Below are 19,755 nucleotides of genomic sequence, written 5' to 3'. Positions count from 1 at the left end.
ATACAGTAGTTCACTAGATAGCAAGGCTACCTTGTGAAAATGAGACCATTTAAGAACAGCTCAAGCCCCTCAAAGGTCTGATGATTATTTTAAAACATAAATTTGCAATAAAGTAATGTAGGGTCTGAAATGAATTAAACTAATAGGCTCGTAATGTAACTGGAGATTTTTCTATTATAATTAGTCTCCATGACTAAGGATTTTTTTTAAAGTCCTCTGCATTTTTAAGACCTAAAATCAATGCTACAATACTAATTAATTAAAACTCTATAGACTTAGGTGCATTCTACCCTTTCTAGTCAAACTGGATACTACACATGTAGATGATTTTTATTTGCAATAACATATGAGGCCAAGATTAAGCACATTTATTTAAAAAGTTTAGAAGAAAATTTAAAATTTTACAGTTTTAAAAAGTAGTACACATTTTTGTTAATACATTGAACTGTACAGCATTTGGAGTCCAATCCTTCCTAAACCCATACTCATTTGAGTAATCTCATTTACTTAACTAGAACTGGCCCTTGAATAGTATCATACTTTCATAGCCAACTCTTGCAATGTTATTGGGTGTCTAAATCCTCCAGTTCCTTGAATCATGTTATGATGTGAGAATCTCAACTTTCATTTTTTTAAAAAAGGAAGATTCTAGCTTCTTAGTTGAGAAGAAAACCTTGGAAATATGAGCTCTAAAGGCTTAAAAGACAGAAAGCAATCCTTTCTTTCTTTTTCTTTTAAGCCTGATTTTTCTATCCTGATACATCTGTTCCACCTCTTCACCTGGGAATTACAACCTGAATGGTTATAAAATGGGAGGGAGAGACCATGTGTGGAATCCTCTCTTATTGAAATCAGTGTGGATTTTCCCCATTGACTTCAGTGAGGCAACAATTTCACCCCATATTCCTAGCCAAGCTGCTGTTATGCTGCTGCCTCCTTCCAGCTTTATGGTTTAGGGAGCTGATCTGCTCTTGTTTCATTTCTTGAAGGCAGCCATAGTGTCTATGCACCTCTGTCTGTGGTCTTGGGCTAAGGGTAGGACATTTACCTGATCCCAGTTCTGCTCCCTTTTGCTATGCTGGCTATATAAGCTAGACAGGCAGGATGCTCCCGTCTCCTCACAGTTGAGGTTGGGAAGTAGGAGAGTTGTATGATCCTCTCCTAAACTGCTGTCTCACTTGGGAAACCCCAGAGGAAGCCTCCCCCATCCTGTAGGAACAGAAGTGGTCCACTGGAAGCAGCCAGGTTTCACACCCGCCGTGTTTTCCAACGGTGCCAGCATCATCAAAGGGAGGCAGCTGCTAGCGTTAAATTAAGTAAAGAAGTCTCTGGAGGGAGAGCTGAGAGACCTGTCCCTTCAGCAGTTGTACACAGACAAGACTCTCATTTAGAACACATCGGAGATTTGTTTTGGTTTTAAAGCTGCACTTGGCTGGGGCCTCCTAGGAGATTTGCCTATACCCTGCAGGCCTGTCTGACCTTGGGTGGAGGAGCAGATGCAGGAAGAAGACAGACTGATATTCTCTGCTGCTTCCTGCCATGGACTACAAGCAACAGCTTTAAAAGAAAAAACAAAACAAAAAAACACCTCAAGTGAACTGTTGTAAATCCCTTGCTAAACAGCATCTCCCTCACAGGGCCTCCTCCAGTATGTCCTGCCGCTTCAGGATCTGTTAACCAGGGCAGGGAATCTGGTGAAAGACAACCTACAGAGTGTTCAGAAAGCACAAGAGCAAACCTATAACAAGGGAGTTTGGGGAAGGACCTTTGACCCCGGTGAAATGGTACTGCTCCTACTACCCTCTGAAAAAATCAAAGCTCCTAGCACACTGGCGGGGGCCTTATGAAATCATTCACCATATCTGTCTGGTCACCTATGAGTGTCCCAATCCAACAGAAAGAAAAAATATGACAGATCTACCTTGTCAATTTGTTAAAGGCAGGACAGGAGTGCAAGGAGCTGTTAATTGCCCCGTACCTCCTAGAGCCAGAGGTAGGACCTGAGCTCCCTGGCCCAACCAACTCTGACGGTGTACAGCTGGGGGATACTCTGAGGAGCAGTTGAGCCAAGCCAGGACCCTATTGAAGGCATTGCCTAAAACCTTCACGGTGCAGCCAGGACTGACCACGCTTGTCCAACATAGAATATTGGCGGACCTGGGAGATGATGTCCAAGCGACCACGAGGACATTGCCACACTGCTCTTGCGAAGTAGTGGAAAAGGAGGTCCAGACCATGCTGGAACTAAGCATAATCGAGAGGCCCCAAAGTGACTGGCCCAGCCCCATTGTTCAGGTCCCAATGCCTGATGGGACCCTTAGGCTCTGCATCCATTTTTGGAGAGTGAAAACCATCTCTAAATTCGACATGTACCTGATGCCATGGATCAATGAGCTACTAGACCACCTTGGTGATGCCCAGTACATCATTACCCTGGATCTCACAAAGGGGTGCTGGCAAATTCCTGTGGAGCTGAGCTACAGGAAGACCGCATTCGCCACGCCAAGCATGTTGTACCAATTCACCTGGATCCCTTTTGGTCTCCACGGCACCCCAGCCACTTTCCAGCGGCTGATGGACCAGGTCCTACAACCCCACTGTGCTTCCGCTGCTGCCTACCTCAATGACATAGTGATTTACAGCAGCCACTGGGAAGCCCATCTCAACCAGGTGGCCGCCATCCTCAGAGCCTTATGCAACACCAGACTGACTGCCAATCCAAAGAAGTGTAAAATTGGGTGGCAGGAAACCACCTATTTGGGATACACCCTCGGGTGAGACCAAGTACGGCTTCTGGTAAGAAATATTCAGGTACTGCAGGCCCATTCGGTCCCTACCACAAAGGGGCAGGTGCAACAATTTCTTGGGCTAGCGGGCTACTATTGCCGCTTTGACCCCAATTTTGCCTCGATTGCAGCACCTCTGACAGAGTTCTTGAAGGACAGCCCACAATGCATGTGTTGGACCGACAAGTGCTGACGGGCCTTCCAAGCCCTCAAAGACCAACTGTGTCTAGAGCTGGTGCTCTTCAAGCCAGACTTTAACCAGGAATTCACGTTACAGACTGAGGCATTGGAGGTGGACCTGGGAGCGGTCCTCTCCCAGGAGGATAACAGCAAAGAGCACCCTATATTGTATATCAGTCGCAAGTTGTTCCCCCAAGAGTGGAACTACACGGTGGTTAAGAAGGAAGCCGTTGCAGTCAAGTGGGCTGTGGATGTCTTAAGGTATTATCTCTTAAGGGCTCACTTTGTGCTGGTGACTGACCATGCTCCCCCTGAAGTGGTTGAACACCATTAAGGAAATGCATCCTTGACTAATTTGGTGGTATCTGGCCGTACAGCCCTATGCTCTCATGGTGCATCATCGAGCAGCTACAGATCATACCAATGCAGATTTCTTCTTTCAGTTGGGGGAAGGAGGCGTTGCCATCTCCAGTTGCCTGGAGATGGGCTTGTTGGGTGTAGTGAGGCAGAGTGGCCTCTCCTGGCCTGGATAGCGAGGAATCATTACACTCCCTCTGGTGGGTGGAGCTGAACCCACCTCACCCTCCTTGCCAGAAGTACTGGGACAGGACAGGAACTCTAAAGGGAGAGCTCAGCAGCTCAGTTGAGTGGGAGCTAGGGAAGGAGACAGATGCCTCCACTCTGCTGCAGCACCCGCAAGCTGACTCCCCCCCATAAGCCTGTAGGCCTGTGTGAATCTACTGTCCGTCAAGCTAGGATACTAAACTCTGTTGATGCCCTCTCCCTTCCAGAGCCCCTATACTGTGAGGGTGCTCAGCCCTACCTGAACCCCGAACAGAGTGTTTGTTGGCTGCCTTAGCCAGAAGGCTTAGGCTAAAGCAGGGGTCGGCAACCTACGGCACACGTGCCAAAGGTGGCATGCGAGCTGATTTTTAATGGCACGCCAAGGTCCTGGCCGCCGGCCCCACTCAGCCCGCCGCCAGCCTGGGTGAACGGAACCGCAGGCTGGCAGTGGGCTGAGCAGGCCGGTGGCTGAGACCCCGGCTGGAAAGGGGCCAGCAGCCGGAACTGAAACCCAGCCGGAACCCAGAGCCGGTCGATGCTGGGGCGCAGCGCACTCCCAACTGGGGGGCTGCTGGCACTCTCCTGCAGGCTGGCACTGGCGGCTGAAGCAGCAGGCAGTCAGGCAAGTGAAAGGGGCCGGCAGGAGGCGCGATGGAGGTGTCCACGTCCCAGCCTGTCCTGCTGCCCCTCTCTCGCCACTGTGGCTGGACACCAGGGCACTGCAGGCAGTGCCGTCCCTGCGGCCCCTGGGGGAAGGGAGTGGCAGGCCAGAGGGTCTTCTGCAGGGCCGGCTCCAGCGTTTTTGCCGCCCAGAGCAGCAAAAAAAAAAAAAAAAGCCACGATCTGCGGTAGCTCTACTGCCACCGCTTCAGTCTTCGGCGGCTGGTCCTTCCCTCAGTGAGGGACCCACTGCCAAAGAGCCGGACGTGCCCCCACTCCGTTGGCTGCCTCAAGCACCTGCTTGCTGGGCTGGTGCCTGGAGTCGGCCCTAGTCTTCTGTCGCCACCCCCTATTTGCCTGCAGATGCAGTGCCCCCACACAGCTGGCCCACAGGTCCCTTGGCAGAAACAGGAACAATGGGGCAGAGACCCATCCACCATCCAGGTAACCCCGCCGCAACCAGGACTGTCCCAAGCCAGCCCCAAGTCCCCGTTCCTCCGGGACTTCCCCTACTCCCCCCAACCTCCTGCCCTGAACCCCTCACTCCACCCAACCCTGACTCCTACACCCCCCATGCTCCCAGTCCTGACTCCTGCACCATCCACATCCCCACCCCCTGCCCTGATCCCCCCCATACCCCAACCCCCTGCTCTGAGTGCTCCCACACACACATCCCAGCCCCTGAGCTCCTCCCCCCCAAGGGGGGTTGTAATACGACAGTACCTGTAAGAAATTTAAGTTACTTTTACCCCTGCCGGAACCCCAGAACAGAAGTGGACTGAGCAGGGCCAGTGGCAGGCTGAGAGGCTCAGCCCGCTGCCGGTCTGGGGTTCCAGCCACCAGCCCCCCTGCCAGCCGGTATCCAGACTTCCAGCCTCGCTCAGCCCACTGCTGGCCTGGGGTACCGGCAGCCAGCCCGGGGCTCTGCTCCTGGCCTCAGCCACTCCCTGCTGTGGCGCACATTGGAAAACTCAGCAAGGAAAAGGATCAGACTAAACTGATAAGCTCTGCATTTTAATTTTATTTTAAATGAAGCTTCTTAAATATTTAAAAAACTTTATTTACTTTAAATACAACAATAGTTTATTTATATCATATAGACTTATAGAGAGATACCTTCTAAAAATGTTAAAGTGTATTACCGGCACGCAAAACCTTAAATTAGAGTAAATAAATGAAGACTCAGCACAGCACTTCTGAAAGGCTGCCGACCCCTGGGCTAAAGCCTGTTCCCTGTTCTGCCTGCCCAAAGGGCTACGGGCCCAGACTGTTAAATACTGCCGCTCTGCCAGTCCCAGGTGAGGGGCTGCGAGCTAAAGACTACTCAGTGCTTTGCCCCTCCCAAGGGTGGGAACAAGAGCACCCAATTATTATTTCTTGTTTGCCTCTGTTAGACAGGCCCAGACTTATAGACTACTTAAAATTCAGCCCCACTCATATGATCCAAGCCCGAGAGTTACTGCCAATACAAGAGGCAGAGTGGCCTCCCTCCCCTCTGGAGAGCCAGGGATCACTACATATCCTAACACAACCAAGGGCAGAATATAGCCCTAAGACTATGCTAAGAATTTTTTAAAGGAAGTTTAATATATGTAAGCAGATAGGCTTTCAACACACAATTGTAAATTGTACTGAGCAAGTAGGCTGGTTATTTTAACTCATACATGCAATTGTAAATTGTACTGGGTGAGCAGGCTGGTTATTTTCAGTTGCTTGGCTTTCTGCTTTGCATTTGACAGAGTTAATTCACTGCAGGCATTCAGCTATTAAATGGAGTCTGCTATAAGCATGTACAATAATTCAGTCAAAAAATAAGACAGATAGCTCATGTAATTCTTTTTTCCAGCTTGATAAAGTTAAGATTAACTATCCAAGGATTATAAACACATACAATAGTCACCCCCCACCAAATTAATAAATCTATTATTACAGAACTCTTGTTTTCCGGGCCTGTTGACAATCATAGAACATTCCCCTAGAAGCTAACTGTACAGTATATCATTTTATTGGATTTATTTTTAATGAGACAGAGGATTTTCTTAAACAAAACCTGTGTGCAGTTCATTTAAAAATGGATGTCCTTGGGAATATTAAATTCATGCTATCTGAGCTGTGAATATTAACACATTTTCTCTTACAAATTTTAGGTGCATCATTTTGACAGCCTTTTTTCAGTGCCAATATATTATGTGACATGAATGGGGTCTCAAAACCAGATATTATGGAACAATAATGGTCTGTTGTAGCTTTCACAATGCCTAGAGGGGAAGAAAAACCAAACCAAAAAAAAAGCAAGACTACTTTTCATTTTATTGTGTTTGCTCTTTTAATGCCATTCAGATTTTTGTTCTTGTTGGCTTCTATTTCTTATAACAGCCTGAGCAATCCACTAGGTGACAGCCTAATACTCCTTCCTATACGATACATGGAAACATTGAGATAGTGGATTTTGAATGGTTCACTTGGTACACACAATAACCAAACACTGAGATTTCAGAGACAGGTCACTCTTTGTTTAAATAATATCTGAGATAACACTGATTTTGCAACAATTATTATGTTGTTTTGTATATTACATATTAAACAGATCGTTTTGTCATTACAAAAAAGCCAAAACGGGGAACAAAAGTTTTAAAAATAATTATAGGAAATATTGTTCACGAGGCATTTTGAGCTGTTGCCGAGTCTGCTGTTGCTGAGTAGACTGAATAGACAATATGCCTTTAGCATTTTGTATAGGAGAAACAAAAGTATATATTTTCAGTGAGTTTTTTCCACCAGGATGTGGTGCAGCATAATTGAAATATAGATAGCATTATAATAAGGAAAAGCCACGTTCACCACTAGTGTAAACAAATAACAGTTACATCCCACTATAAAACTGTTAGTGACAGCAGAACCAGCTTCAAACCTTCCATTCAAAAACAGAGGAACAAAACAGTAGAAACAAGTAGGGCCCACACCTGCAAGATTTCTATACATACTTGGCCTTATGCCCATCCAAGTCACAGGAAAGACTCCCATTGGTTTAAAGGGCACTGACTGAGACCCACAGCAACCCAATAACCTTTCCAGCCTTTCCTCCGACCCCAGGATTATCCTAGCTTCCTGGGACTGTCCCATCTCATTATACTGAAATATATACATTTTCAACTCTTCAATATCTATTCATTTTCCTGAGTCAATTCCATCTTTCAGCTACCAGAAACAGTCTCTCAAACCTCATCCCAAACCAGTCCCCATGGTTCTAATGTTGAGATGTACCATTTTTCTGTTTAGATAATTTGGTTCGCCTGCATTCATATAAAATTCCCATTGACTTCAGTTGGGGTTCTGCATACAGATCAAGCTGGGTTGGGCCCATAATACATTGAATGACCAGCAAAAGATGGGGTTATCTTAAACTGCAACCCCCCCAAACGTATTTATTCATTTTAATTTGTTTGATTTTATCCTTGCATTTTGCCATTGCATTTGATTTTTAAGTAAAAGCTAATAATATTTAACACAATTTTTTGCTCCTAAAGGTATACAATCATCTCACAATATCATCTTATTAAACAGGCTATAAAAATAATCCTACTGTGTTTTATGCGAAACACAAAGTCTGGAAACTTATCTAATAGAAGAACAGAGGGTAAGAGGAGATTTGACTTTTTTTTTTCCTAATGCTGCCCTAGAATAGCAAACAAAATTATGAAGTTCCCAGTAATACTGCATATTGATACTGTAAATATAATGACTATTGTAATTTAAGACCTATTTTTTGAAAAAGTTCACAATCATTTACATATTGATTAATAATAACTAAGAGCTTCTTTGTAAAAGACTAGGTATCAGGATGCACATTGTTGCAGGTCTTGTAAAATTAGTTACAATGGGAGTGTGCCCAATAGCAATAAGTGATTTTGTGTGAGATGTGAACCTATAGTTTGATTATGTATGAGCAAGCTCAAATCTAAATACAGTACCTCATCTTGATCAAAATTTTATTTTGCTTTAACTGTGAAAACAGTTGCAAAAAAGGGTACTTTTGTTTTAACTAATTATATTAGTTAAATTGTCAATTGTTAAATTAGTCAATTATATTGATATTTGCCATATTTTAGTGTTAATATTAATAAAGTCTTAAGCCTGATCCAACTCCCATTGATATCAATGGGAGCTGAATTGTGGCTTGAAGAGCAATATTGTTTAATGATTTGTACTTATTGCAAGCCTGAGGATTCTTTTCAGACTATAAACCTTATATATAAAGGGGTAACTTAATTTCACTCTGACCTAAACTGCAGCTACTTCTTTGAATGGAATGACAGTTATTCTTTGGTGACAGTTATTACAGAATCAGCTGCACTACATAACGGTTTTGGGATCAGGAAGAGAAGAATATCATATTCAGTTAAAATAGAAAGGCGTTTAGGTAGGGAGAATGCAATTATCTCCATATTGGAATACATCCAAGACACTGAGTGCATACCCTTATCCTTTGAAAAAGTGCCATGGGATCACAAGTGGTCAGGATCTTGGTATTTTGTTTAATGTGAAATAAAACACCTAAAAGTTTCCTCTAAAACATGCTTGAAGCATTGGTTCGGGAGTCTCACTGAGGGAAGAGTGCCATCTACTGAATCACCAATACCATTTCTACAGCACCTTCTCTTTTCCAATCAAGAGCCCTGCTTCTGCAAACACCTAATCACGTGTAATTTATGTACATGTGAATAGTCTCATTCGCTTCAAAGTTCTGCACATGGGTAAGTCTTTGCAAGATTAGGGCACAAGCAAGGACATGCTCAATTTGTGAGATGGGACAAAATCTCAGCTGAAGTTGATATGGCTGCAAGCCAAAAAATGGCGGCAACAAAGGGGTATGTGAAGAACAAAAATAAATAAAAATTTAAAAAATGGCATCATAAATGTAATATAAAAGCCATTTTAAAAAATAACTCAGTATTTGTTATTGAACCTTCAATGTAAAGTGATCTACCCAATTCTATCCTACATATGTTTTCATGTGCATTCAAAGCCCATGAAATAACAGCATGTACACTGATTCTCTAAAAGACTCCATGACCACTTTTAATAGACTGTGTTAACTAACTCACTTGTCTGTAGGAGGGGCCAAATCTAAAGCTTAGACCCGAGTACTCTGAAACTAAGCATGAAACTCTGATATAAAAAGAAGACTAAAAAGAGAGTTGGAACTGTTTTTCAGTTTGAGTGGGAAATAATAAACTCCGTGCTTTCATGTTGTTAAACATATATGTTATTGTATATCCTATGTAAGGCACCAGAATTTCCCCAGGGCTTTAAAACTTACCTAAAATGTGCCTTTATGTATCAGTGGAAATAGGTAGGATAATTTTTGGGTCAGACACAGTATCCTCTTTATCCATAGCTGCTATTTAGAGTTGAATATATATTTATGACTTTTCTGACACACTTTCAGACGTCGCCAGATGTCTGTACTTTATCTTACATTATTAATGCTCACTTATTTGTGCATGCCATGTTACAGAATAAACAGAGCAGGTAGGTTTAAATGCTAATGCATGCTGAAAAGGTATTACCAAAATTCTGAAGACAGTAATGTCAAATTTCTACCCCTAGAAACATTACTCATAATAATTTTCTTTTCTTAAATATCAAGGAATCTTGAGATCCCCAAATGTTAACATTTTTGTAAGAACATCTGCAGAATTAAAGATGATGCAAATTACTTACAAGATATTCAGATGAACCTCTGTAGGCTTACAATTTGAAGAAATTCAATCAGCTATGCAGCTCTTATGTATTATTACTGTTTAAATAAATTAAAAACAATTTGAGAGGTATATATCCAGTAGTGAGCTGGAACCGGTTCCCACCGGTTCACAAGAACCAGTTATTAAATTTAGAAGCCAGTGTAGAACCAGCTGTTAAAGGGGCTGGCAAACAACTCCAGTCTGCGGGCCACATCCAGCCCGCAGGAACATCCTGGCTCTGGCCCGCCTGAGCTCCCAGCTGGGGAGGCTCCCCTGGCCCCTCCTCTGCTCCCTGCCCCCCTGCATAGCTGCAGCGTGTCGACCCACCGGTGCCAGTGCTTGGGGCGGCTCTGCAGCTCCTGCTGCTTTGAGTGGCATGGTGGGGGGGGGGGGGCTGCAAGCTCTAGCGGGCCGCGCGGCATCCTTACACACTGCCCTGAGCAGCATGGTGAGGGGGCTGGCCCAGGGCTGGGAGGAGGGGTTGGATAAGGCAGGGAGCGGTTGGAGGGGGCGGTCAGGAGACGGGGAGGGTTCAGGTAGACATGAGTTCTGGGGATCTGTCAGGGTGGTGGTGGATGGGATTGGGGGAGTCAGGGGACAGGGAGTGGAGTAAGTTGGGTAGGGAGTGAGTAGGGCTCCTGGGGGGCAGTTAGGGTGGGGGGTCTCGGAGAGGGTAGTCAGGGGACAAGGAGCAGGGGGAGGGGGTGATGGGTTGCTTGTGGCCCTTGTGGGTTCTGAAGGGGGCAGTCGGGGGCAGGACATAGGTGGGGGTCGGATGGGAGGCGACAGGCTGTTTTGGGAGGCACAGCCTTCCCTACCCGGCCCCCGATACAATTTTGCAACTCCGATGTGCAGGGCCGCCTTTAGGAAGAGCAGGGCCTGATTCGAACAGTTTCGACGGGATCCTGGCAGGGATAACTTTAAAAAAAAAACACACAAAAAAAACCCAAGCAAACAAAAAAAACACGTGGGGCTTTAGATTCTATTGTATCGTCTATTCTATAAGAAATATCATAGTTCCCAAAAGATTTCTATAAAGGTGAATAAATATTATATACATTTTACAGATGGGGAAACTGAAGTATACAGAGGTTAAATTACTTTGTCCAAGGGTACAAAATGAGTGCATGGTAATAGAAATCAAGTCTCTTGAATCTTAATCCATTGCCTTATTTGGTAAATGTTTTAATTTAAAATCTAACTAAGAAAATAAAACTCCAGAATACATAATAGATCAATGTGTTACAGAAGTTTTCCTGGCACACTTTGAGAATGACCTAAATATAACAATGCATAGATCTGGGGGACTAGTCTTCCGGGGATGTATGGGAGATGGATTTAAATGTATAACTCACAAATGAGATACTCAAAAAAATCTCTTACTCACTGAACACAATACACTTCTCTTCTCTGGACATCATACGTACTATCTACGTGTTACAAATTCAATTCATTCATGTATTTTGAGACAGCCTGTAAGCATCACCTCACAGCAGTGCATTAAAAAAAGTTCTCTGTTTGTGCCAAAACAAAATTCACAGAATATAACCAACTTTATTTAAAACAAGGGTCAAAATAACATTTTACAAATCCATGTAAACCACCTTGTTTTCAGGTGAAATACACATTTTTTAATGTACGAAAGATTGGTCTGGTCATGGACTTGTGGTTTTGCCATTCCTAATTCACGTGATCAACTAAAATACACATTTTAACACAGGAAGTCTCACTCTCATACACATGAAAGCTATCTTATTTAACAAACCTTAAACGGAACAAAAACAATGCATCTTCAGAGTTATGTTCTTGTTTATTCTGCGGGCTTTGACTACTTATCTCAGGTCTTCTTCATCTCATTTATTTAAATGTCAGACTGCTTACTGAGGTATAAGAACTTTCTATGACCTTTCCACAGTTTTGGCCATTCCACTGTGTGTTTTAATTCTAGAGAGGAGGGATGATAATATGACTGTGCTTTCATTAAGTGAAAGATGGCATGAGGTCACTGACTGTACAGGTTGAGAAATTGTTGTTGAATAAGTACTGTTCTCAGAACACTGACTATGTGTAAACACAGGAACTCTGGGGGTGCCTGGCAGTGACTTCATAGTTAGGATTGCTTTCTAAAATGGGTTTAAATTTAGGCATAGATTGCTGTTATCTTCTTAGAATAGGCAGACTATTACACAAGATTAGTTTTTATAACCTTTGAATTTTCTGTGTAGTTTTTATTTGTTTTTTTTCTGGGAGCATGCAAACCTGATTGGTTGATGGGGCAGGAACACAAATTCTTTGTCAAGAACTAAAAACTTTTTTCTCTAATTTTATACAACAACAGAGAAGGTCTCATTTGCAGTAGCAGTCTCATAAAATGTTCTCATTTGCAGCTAAACTTCTATTCACACCTCATCAACCCCCATGCTCTAATTTAGCATTAAAAACTTAGAAACTGAACACACACAAAGCTTTGATGTGAAGCCGTTAGGGACGTTACACACACACAACTTACCTGACACAAACTCACAAGGACCTGAGAAGTTAAGACATTTAATAGTAGATACTCTTCTCAGTCACCCACAAGCACACATCATTACTATAATTGTCATACCATGCATCACATCCTTAACTTTGCCCTCTAGGGATGCCATCCTGTCACCTCTCACTTTAACTGCCCTTCTGTACACTACCCTTTACCAAAACTACCTTCTCCCAGCTCTACCAATTGCTATTCCAAACTTCCACAGCAGCTAGTGGGGAGGGGGGAAATAATCTAGTTAAGGGGAATGTGCAGAATGGTGACAGAAGGGCAGAAATGAGATTACCATGCATAGTTTGGGGTGTACAGTAGTTGTGGTAACGAAAAGAGGTGTGCCTATGTGGAAGAAAGGTTGGGTAGTGTTACAGTACTGCTGACCAGAGGTGTTGAAAAATCCTGAGCTAGCCCCCCAAAAGCTTTTGTGTGTTTTTTTTAACCTTTGGCATTCACTTGGGTCATGTTTTCAAGCTTTTATCTGCAGCTCTGAGGGTCAGAAACTGATTTTTTTTTAAAGTGAGAATCACAGTTTCCATTTATTCACATGACTCCAGGAGCCAGTACATTAAGAAAATCATCAAACATGTTAAAATCAAGAGAGCTGGCTTACCTTTTCATTACCATGCATTAGTGGGTGTTTGCCAGCCATGTTGTGCGTATAGCAACCCCACCTACTTCACAGGGAAGTTCTTTGTGTATACATGATGTAGCATTATCACTTTCTGTATATTTATTATTAATTTGTCCTAGATGGAAAGTTGTTGTTAAGCAGAAAAACTGGTATTTTAAAATAACTGAATAGCTTACAAAGTTAGTTTTGCACAACCCAGGCTACTACACTTGAGTAGTCCTCAGGAAATACTTCACGTCACGTGCATAAACCCTTACATTATTTCCTCCTTGTTTTAACTGGCCAGCTGCTTGCTACAGGGCTGTGATGCCATTCATAACTACCTTTTCTCTAGTGTGTTCCTTTGACTGGGGGTTTCTTGCTTGCTGCATGGATAGCGGCAAGTCCCCCAGAAATAGAGTGAAACTTTGTTCAGAGCCCACCCAGGCATTACTCAGGGCCGGAGCTGTTCAGCTCGTATGTGTCCCAGACAATGCATCTTCCTGGGAAGGCAGCCCACGCAACACCTTTCTTGCACCCCTCCTAAGCAATAATACACCAGACGGCTGGAGCCAGCTCTGGCGCTTCGCAGCGCAGCCTTGGTGCCTTGGCAGCGAAGAGTTAAGCGATTGGACCCGGGAGGATTTTTGAAGCCCTAGACCGGGAAGTTCCATTTGCACGGGGGGGAGGAGGGATGGAGGGTGAGACGCGGCATGTTCCATTCTCCGCGCGCACCCAGCCCGGGCCCTCGCTGGTTCCCTTTTGGTGGCGTTACACGCTGGGGCTTCACCTCCCAAGCTGCGGGGAGACCCGGGCGGCCTGGTCCCGTGCCACGCGCCTCTCCGCGGGGCTTGCCTAGCGGCGGCTCTGTCATAAACAGTTAGTTAAGGGTTAAGGGTTTTTTCTACCTGTAAAGGGTTAACAGGCAGTACCTGTGAACACCTGACCAGAGGACCAATCAGGGACCAAATATTTTCAAATCCCTGTGGAGGGAAGTTTTTTTTCTGTTCTTTTGTTTTTTAGAGAGTCTCTCTTGGGAGTTAAGAGAGTCCAGACATCTTAATCAAGTCCTCCCAGGTTTCTGCAATAAATTCTTCTATTCAAGCTAGTGAGTATTAGCAAAGAACTAGTATTCTTATACTTTTATTTCTGTATTTGCAATTCTGTGTTTTGCTATAGAATTTCTTTAATTCTGTACTGTTATTGCTTTTACTGAGAAAGAAAGGAGGGGGGATTCTCTCCAAAGATGAATAAGTTTAGACCCTGTATTTTTGCATCCTGGTAATACAGAGACAGTTACTTTCTTTTTGTTCTTTTAATAAAATCTTTTCTGTTAAGGACTTGGTTGATCTTTCCTTGGGTGGATTCTCAGGGAAAGGGGAGGAGGGAGGCATCCCTCTGTAGTTGGATCCTGGTATCTCTCCTAGGAAAAGGGAGGGGGGAGGAAGCAGGGGAAAATGGTTTATTTCTCCTAGGTGTAAGAACTCCATGGATTTGGGGCTCTTGGGATCCCCAAGGATTTTGGGGAAGGACTGTGTCCCAATACACGTACATTATTGGGTGGTGGCAGCTTTTACCAGATCTAAACTAGGATTTAAGTTTAGAAGGATCCATGTAGGTCCCCATCTTGTGAACCCAACAGCTCCAAGTGGGGGTGAGACCTATGACAGGCTGCTTTAAGGTATCCTCGGGTGGCATCAGCCCTGCAGCTGGAGCAGGGACCAGGGGGACCCACGGCGGGCGCGAGCCACCAGAAACTTCAGACGCTGCTGGGAGTCCCACGGAGACGCCGCAGTGCCCAGCCCCCGCCGGCTGCTGCTGCACCCCCTGCCCTTGCAGGAAGGGAGGCGAAGGAGCGGCTGCTGCTGCTGCTCCTCCTCCCGCAGCTGCACTAGGGGGCCGGGTGGGTGGGTTGGGGGTGGTGGCCCTTGGAAGTTTTGCGCTCTCCCCTGTCTTTTGTGTCCGTCTCCGGAAGGGAGAGGTCTGCATGCCCGCTTGCAGGGCACAGGGGGGAGATGCAGGGCAGGGCGAGGAGTTGCTGCTGGGGTGACCCTGCTGCTGCGCGTGACTCCTGCAAGGCTCTGCTGCTCCCTCTGCTCCTGGCTTTCCCCCACAAGTGATGGGAGCAAAGGCTGCTGCTGCTCCACCTCACTCTTCCCTCCAGCCTCCCAAAAGCACCGAGCCGGGGCCCTCACCCAGTGATGAGCTGCCAAAATATTAACAACCGGTTCTCTCCTCCTCACCTCATGAGGGGGTCGTGCCCCATCCAACCCCCTTGACACTCCCTGGGGCCCCTGGCCCATCCCCCCCTTCTCTGTCTCCTGACTGCCCCTTGCAGCCGCATCCAACCTCTCCTCTTATTCCTGATGGCTCCCCGGGACCCCTACCCCATCCAACCACCCCTTCTCTCTGTCCCTGACTGCCCCCACCACCTCATCCAACCCTTGCTCCTTCCTGACTGCCCCCCGGGACCCTTGCCCCCATTCAATCCCCCTGTTCTCTGCCCTCTGACCACCCTGACCCCCCACAACCCACCGAACACCGCCTCCCTGCTCCCTGCCCCCTTACCACACTGCCTGGGTCCAGGACCGGGTCCACTCCGCCGGGACCTCGACCAGCGCCGTTGGGCCTGACTCCCCCGGCCGGGCCGGGCACGGAGCCGCTCGGCCGGCACCGGGGCCAGAGCCGCGGGGCCCGACTCCCCAGGCCGGGCACGGAGCCACTCGGCCGGCACCGGGGCCGGAGCCGCGGGGCCCGACTCCCCGGGCCGGGCCGGGCACGGAGCCGCCGGGCCGGGCCGGGCACGGAGCCGCTCGGCCAGCACCGGGGCCGGAGCCGCGGGGCCTGATCCCTGGGCCAGGCCCGAGCTGCTCAGCCGAGACCAGCCCGAGCTGGTGGTGCTTGGCTGGGACCGGGCTGGGGCGCTCGGCCGGGGCCAGGGGGAGCCGGACTGCACCATGCACGCACCGTCCCCTCCCCCCCCACGCCCGGCTTACCTGCCTGCTGCTTTTTTCAGGCTTCCCGCGAACATTTGATTTGCGGGAAGCAGGGGAAGGGGAGGAGAAGGAGGGCGGAGCATTCAGGGGAGAGGGGGAGGTGAGCTGGGGCCGGGCCGGGTGGACAGCTGCCCGAGCCTTTGTTAAATTTAAAAGCTTTTTAGAACTGGTTGTCCTGGAACAACCGGTTTTAAAAAGGCTTCTAAATTTAACAACCGGTTCTCGCGAACCGGTGCGAACCGGTTGGAGCTCACCACTGCCCTCACCCAGAGTAGCCGTCAGCCCTGCGCCTGCCTTGGATGCCCAGTGACTTTGTGTAGCTCAGGTCGCAGCAAGCACTTTTTTCCTTCTCCCCGCCTGCCAGGGTGCTGCAGCGGTTTATGGTCTCGAAGGGGCAGTGCTCTGTTGGGATACTTGCAAGTGACTGGGTGCTGAAGGCGAAGTCACAGACTGGAGAAGCAACTTGCGAGCAGGGCACAGAGAATCCAAGCTGCAGAAAATTGCGGATCTTTTGTTTTCTTCTTCGCTTTTGATGGTCCCAGGAAGTGTCAAAGCAGGGCCGCCCAGAGAATTCAGGGGGCCTGGGGCAAAGAAACGTTGGGGGCCCCTTCTATAAAAAAATTGCAATACTATATTCTCCTGGGGGCCCTTGCGGGGCCCACGGAAAATTGCCCCACTCGCTCCCCCCCATGGGCACCCCTGGGAAAAATAAACCTTCCGCATTTCGGCACAAAGCCAGTTTTGAGAAACCTTCTTTACAAGGTATCACTGGTTCTCAGCATCAGCTAGTGCTAAAAGGCACTGAAGCTCATTAAAAGGACTGGACAAATATTTTCCATCAAAACTTTTTTTGAATCGAAAACTAGGGGTTTTTAAAAAGCAGAAAAAAATCACGGACAATGTCTGCTTTCCTTCAAAATTTGTTGTGGTTTTTTTAATTGAAAAGCTGAAATTAGTCTGCCGAAACCTGAACATGGTTTGAGGTTTCAGAAGTGTGCGGCCAAATATTTGCTGCTTGCTGTGTTTGATTGTTTAAAGAAACAATAAAAAAAATTCTGCTTAAAAAAATCCAAAACTTTTGAACTACCTCAGCTTGTAACCAAACACCTGAGCCCATCCAGGCAGAGATTTTTCCAGGTTTCTGATACTCTGCTGGCTTCCTTGACTCATATCTGTCTCCATAACTTTGGGTTCATTTAGGTTAGAACATAAGAACAGCCATACTGGGTCAAACCAAAGGTCCATCCTGCCCAGTATCCTGTCTACTGACAATGGCCAATGCCAAGTGCCCCAGAGGGAGTGAACCTATCGGGTAATGATCAAGTGATCTCGCTCCTGCCATCCGTCTCCACTCTCTGACAAACAGAGGCTAGGGACACCATTCCTTACCCATCCTGGCTAATAGCCATCAATGGACTAAATCTCCATGCATTCACTAACCTCCAATCAGGCGGGAAACTGTAGCTTGTCTCCAGCAAACAGCTCCCTCCAATCAGGAGCTCATGTAACTGAGGTCAGCTATGCTGAACAAACCAACATTAACACACACATCTGGAGGGAGTGAGCAGGCAGGCAGTGCGCAGATGACAGGGACAGTAACCAGAGAGCATCTGAGCAGCATAAAGAAAAAAATAAATCAAACTGAATGTAATCAGTTATGCAAAAGAGCATGGAAAATAGCTGCAGAGAGACAGTTTGGACCTCTCCACACTGAGTGTATGATCAGACAGTGTGAAAAAAGGGAAGAACAACTTTTTAAGATGCCAAAAAGAAGAAGGCCTTAAGAGGAAAACCAGCAAATGGCCAAACTTGGAGCAGGCTTAAGACTTGGATTATGGAGCAGCGCCAGCCAGAGTTCTGTGTGTCAACAACCAAGCTTATTCATCAGGCACTGTTTGCAAGTGAAATGAAAAATGAAGATTTTTGATTTTACAGGAAATGGTGCTTCAATTTCATGGAGAGAGAGAGAAGGGCCATGCGGCCATGCGAAAAGTAGCAAAAAAAAAAAAACACCACCAGTTGAGGAAAATCCAACAGTTTCACTCCTATGTCATACAACAAAAAAAAATGATTTTGAACCAAGTCAGATTGGAAAAACATGGATGAGTGCCTCTCTCAATTTTGATCAATTCAACAAGAACTGTTGATGAAAAAAACACCAACAAAAACAAAAAAAAAAAAAAAAAAAAAAAAAGACACACTATACTGCTGCTGCATGCTGTGCAGATGGTACTAAACTGCCTCCTATGCTTATTTTTTTTTTTAAGAATAAAATATAGAGAAGAGACTCCACCTGGCATTATTGTTATTGTGAGTTCAGAAGGATGGGATGATGGAAATATTATGGCCATTTGGTTTTGTTGTTTGGGTGGAAGAAGAAGACCTGACCTTTTTTAGAAGCTCTACTTGTCTTTGATCAGTTGATTCACATTTAACAGAAAGAACAAAAAAAAAGCAAAAAGTTTTTCGGGATTACAGCTAGACAGTTAGCCTGGTGGACCAGTGGACTTACAGGTCAGCTACAGCCACTAGATGTTTCAATCAAGCCAGCCTGAATGAAGAATGAAGAGAGATGATGGATAAAAGAAGCAGGTGGTAAACTTAGACACCGACAGGAAAAAAAAAAACCAAAAACCAACCATTGCTGCAAATGGGCAACTGGGTTCTAAACTCATGGTATGGCAGTAGAAGAACAAGAAATGTAGCTAAGTGTGATGCATAATATCATAGTACTGGTATATAAATGTTGCCTAATTACCGTACTATTCTGAATTTTGGGTTAGAAAGTGGGGCTATCTGTTTCCTAGAGACTGGCTCCATGTGGTCCCTCACAAACTGGAGATGGTTACTGTGGGTTTGTCTTTAGTATAGCTTATGTACATACTCCACGAACTGAGCAGTTGAGCTTGTTCCAGAATCTGGGATGAGCCTATGGTGTCAAAACTGAAATGCTCAAAATAGCACATGCATGTGAATGGATACAGGGTGCTAAAATTAAATTAATCCAGGGGTTCTCAAACTGGAGGTCAGGACCCCTCAAAACTGGAGGTCAGGACCCCTCAAAACTGGAGGTCAGGACCCCTCAGGGGGTCGTGAGCTGTCAGCCTCCACCTCAAACCCCGCTTTGCCTCCAGCACTTATAATAGGCAAAGCGGGGTTTGCCTATTATACGAGGACAAATGGATATAAACTATCAGTCAGGAAATTCAGGCTTGAAATTAGACGAAGGTTTCTAACCATCAGGGGAGTGCAATACTGGAACAGCCTACCGAGGGAAACAGTGGGGGCAAAGGACCTCCATGACTTTAAGATTAAGCTAGATAAGTTTATGGAGGGGATGGTATGATAGGATAACGGGCTTAGTCAATAGGTCAATTAAGTGCCACACTGGTAAATAGTACAATGGGTCAATGGTATGATATAACCTTTTCCAGAGGGTTTGGCTGGAGAGTCTTGCCCGCATGCTCGGGGTTCAGCTGACCACCATATTTGGGGTCGGGAAGGAATTTTCCTCCAGGGAAGATTGGCAATGGCCCTGGAGGTTTTTCGCCTTCTTCCGAAGCATGGGGCAGGGGTCGCTTGCTAAGGAGTGGGTGGATCGGCTTATGTGGCCTGCATCTTGCAGGAGATCAGACTAGATGATCATAATGGTCCCTTCTGATCTTGAATTCTATGATTCTAT

The 19,755-nt window shown here is 45.9% G+C and overlaps 1 protein-coding gene across 17 annotated transcripts in view; it reads left to right on the top strand.

Annotated features, from left to right (window-relative positions):
- The window catches only part of ROBO1 (roundabout guidance receptor 1), a 1,025,913-nt gene that overhangs the window by 577,086 nt on the left and 429,072 nt on the right, over positions 1–19,755 (top strand). The gene's annotated exons all lie outside the window — the stretch shown is intronic.

The sequence above is a fragment of the Mauremys reevesii genome, linkage group 1 (assembly GCF_016161935.1).
Source record: "Mauremys reevesii isolate NIE-2019 linkage group 1, ASM1616193v1, whole genome shotgun sequence".
Lineage (NCBI taxonomy): Eukaryota > Metazoa > Chordata > Testudines > Geoemydidae > Mauremys > Mauremys reevesii.
The sequence above is the reverse complement of the archived record's forward strand: the minus strand, read 5'-3'. Positions and strand labels throughout refer to the sequence as shown.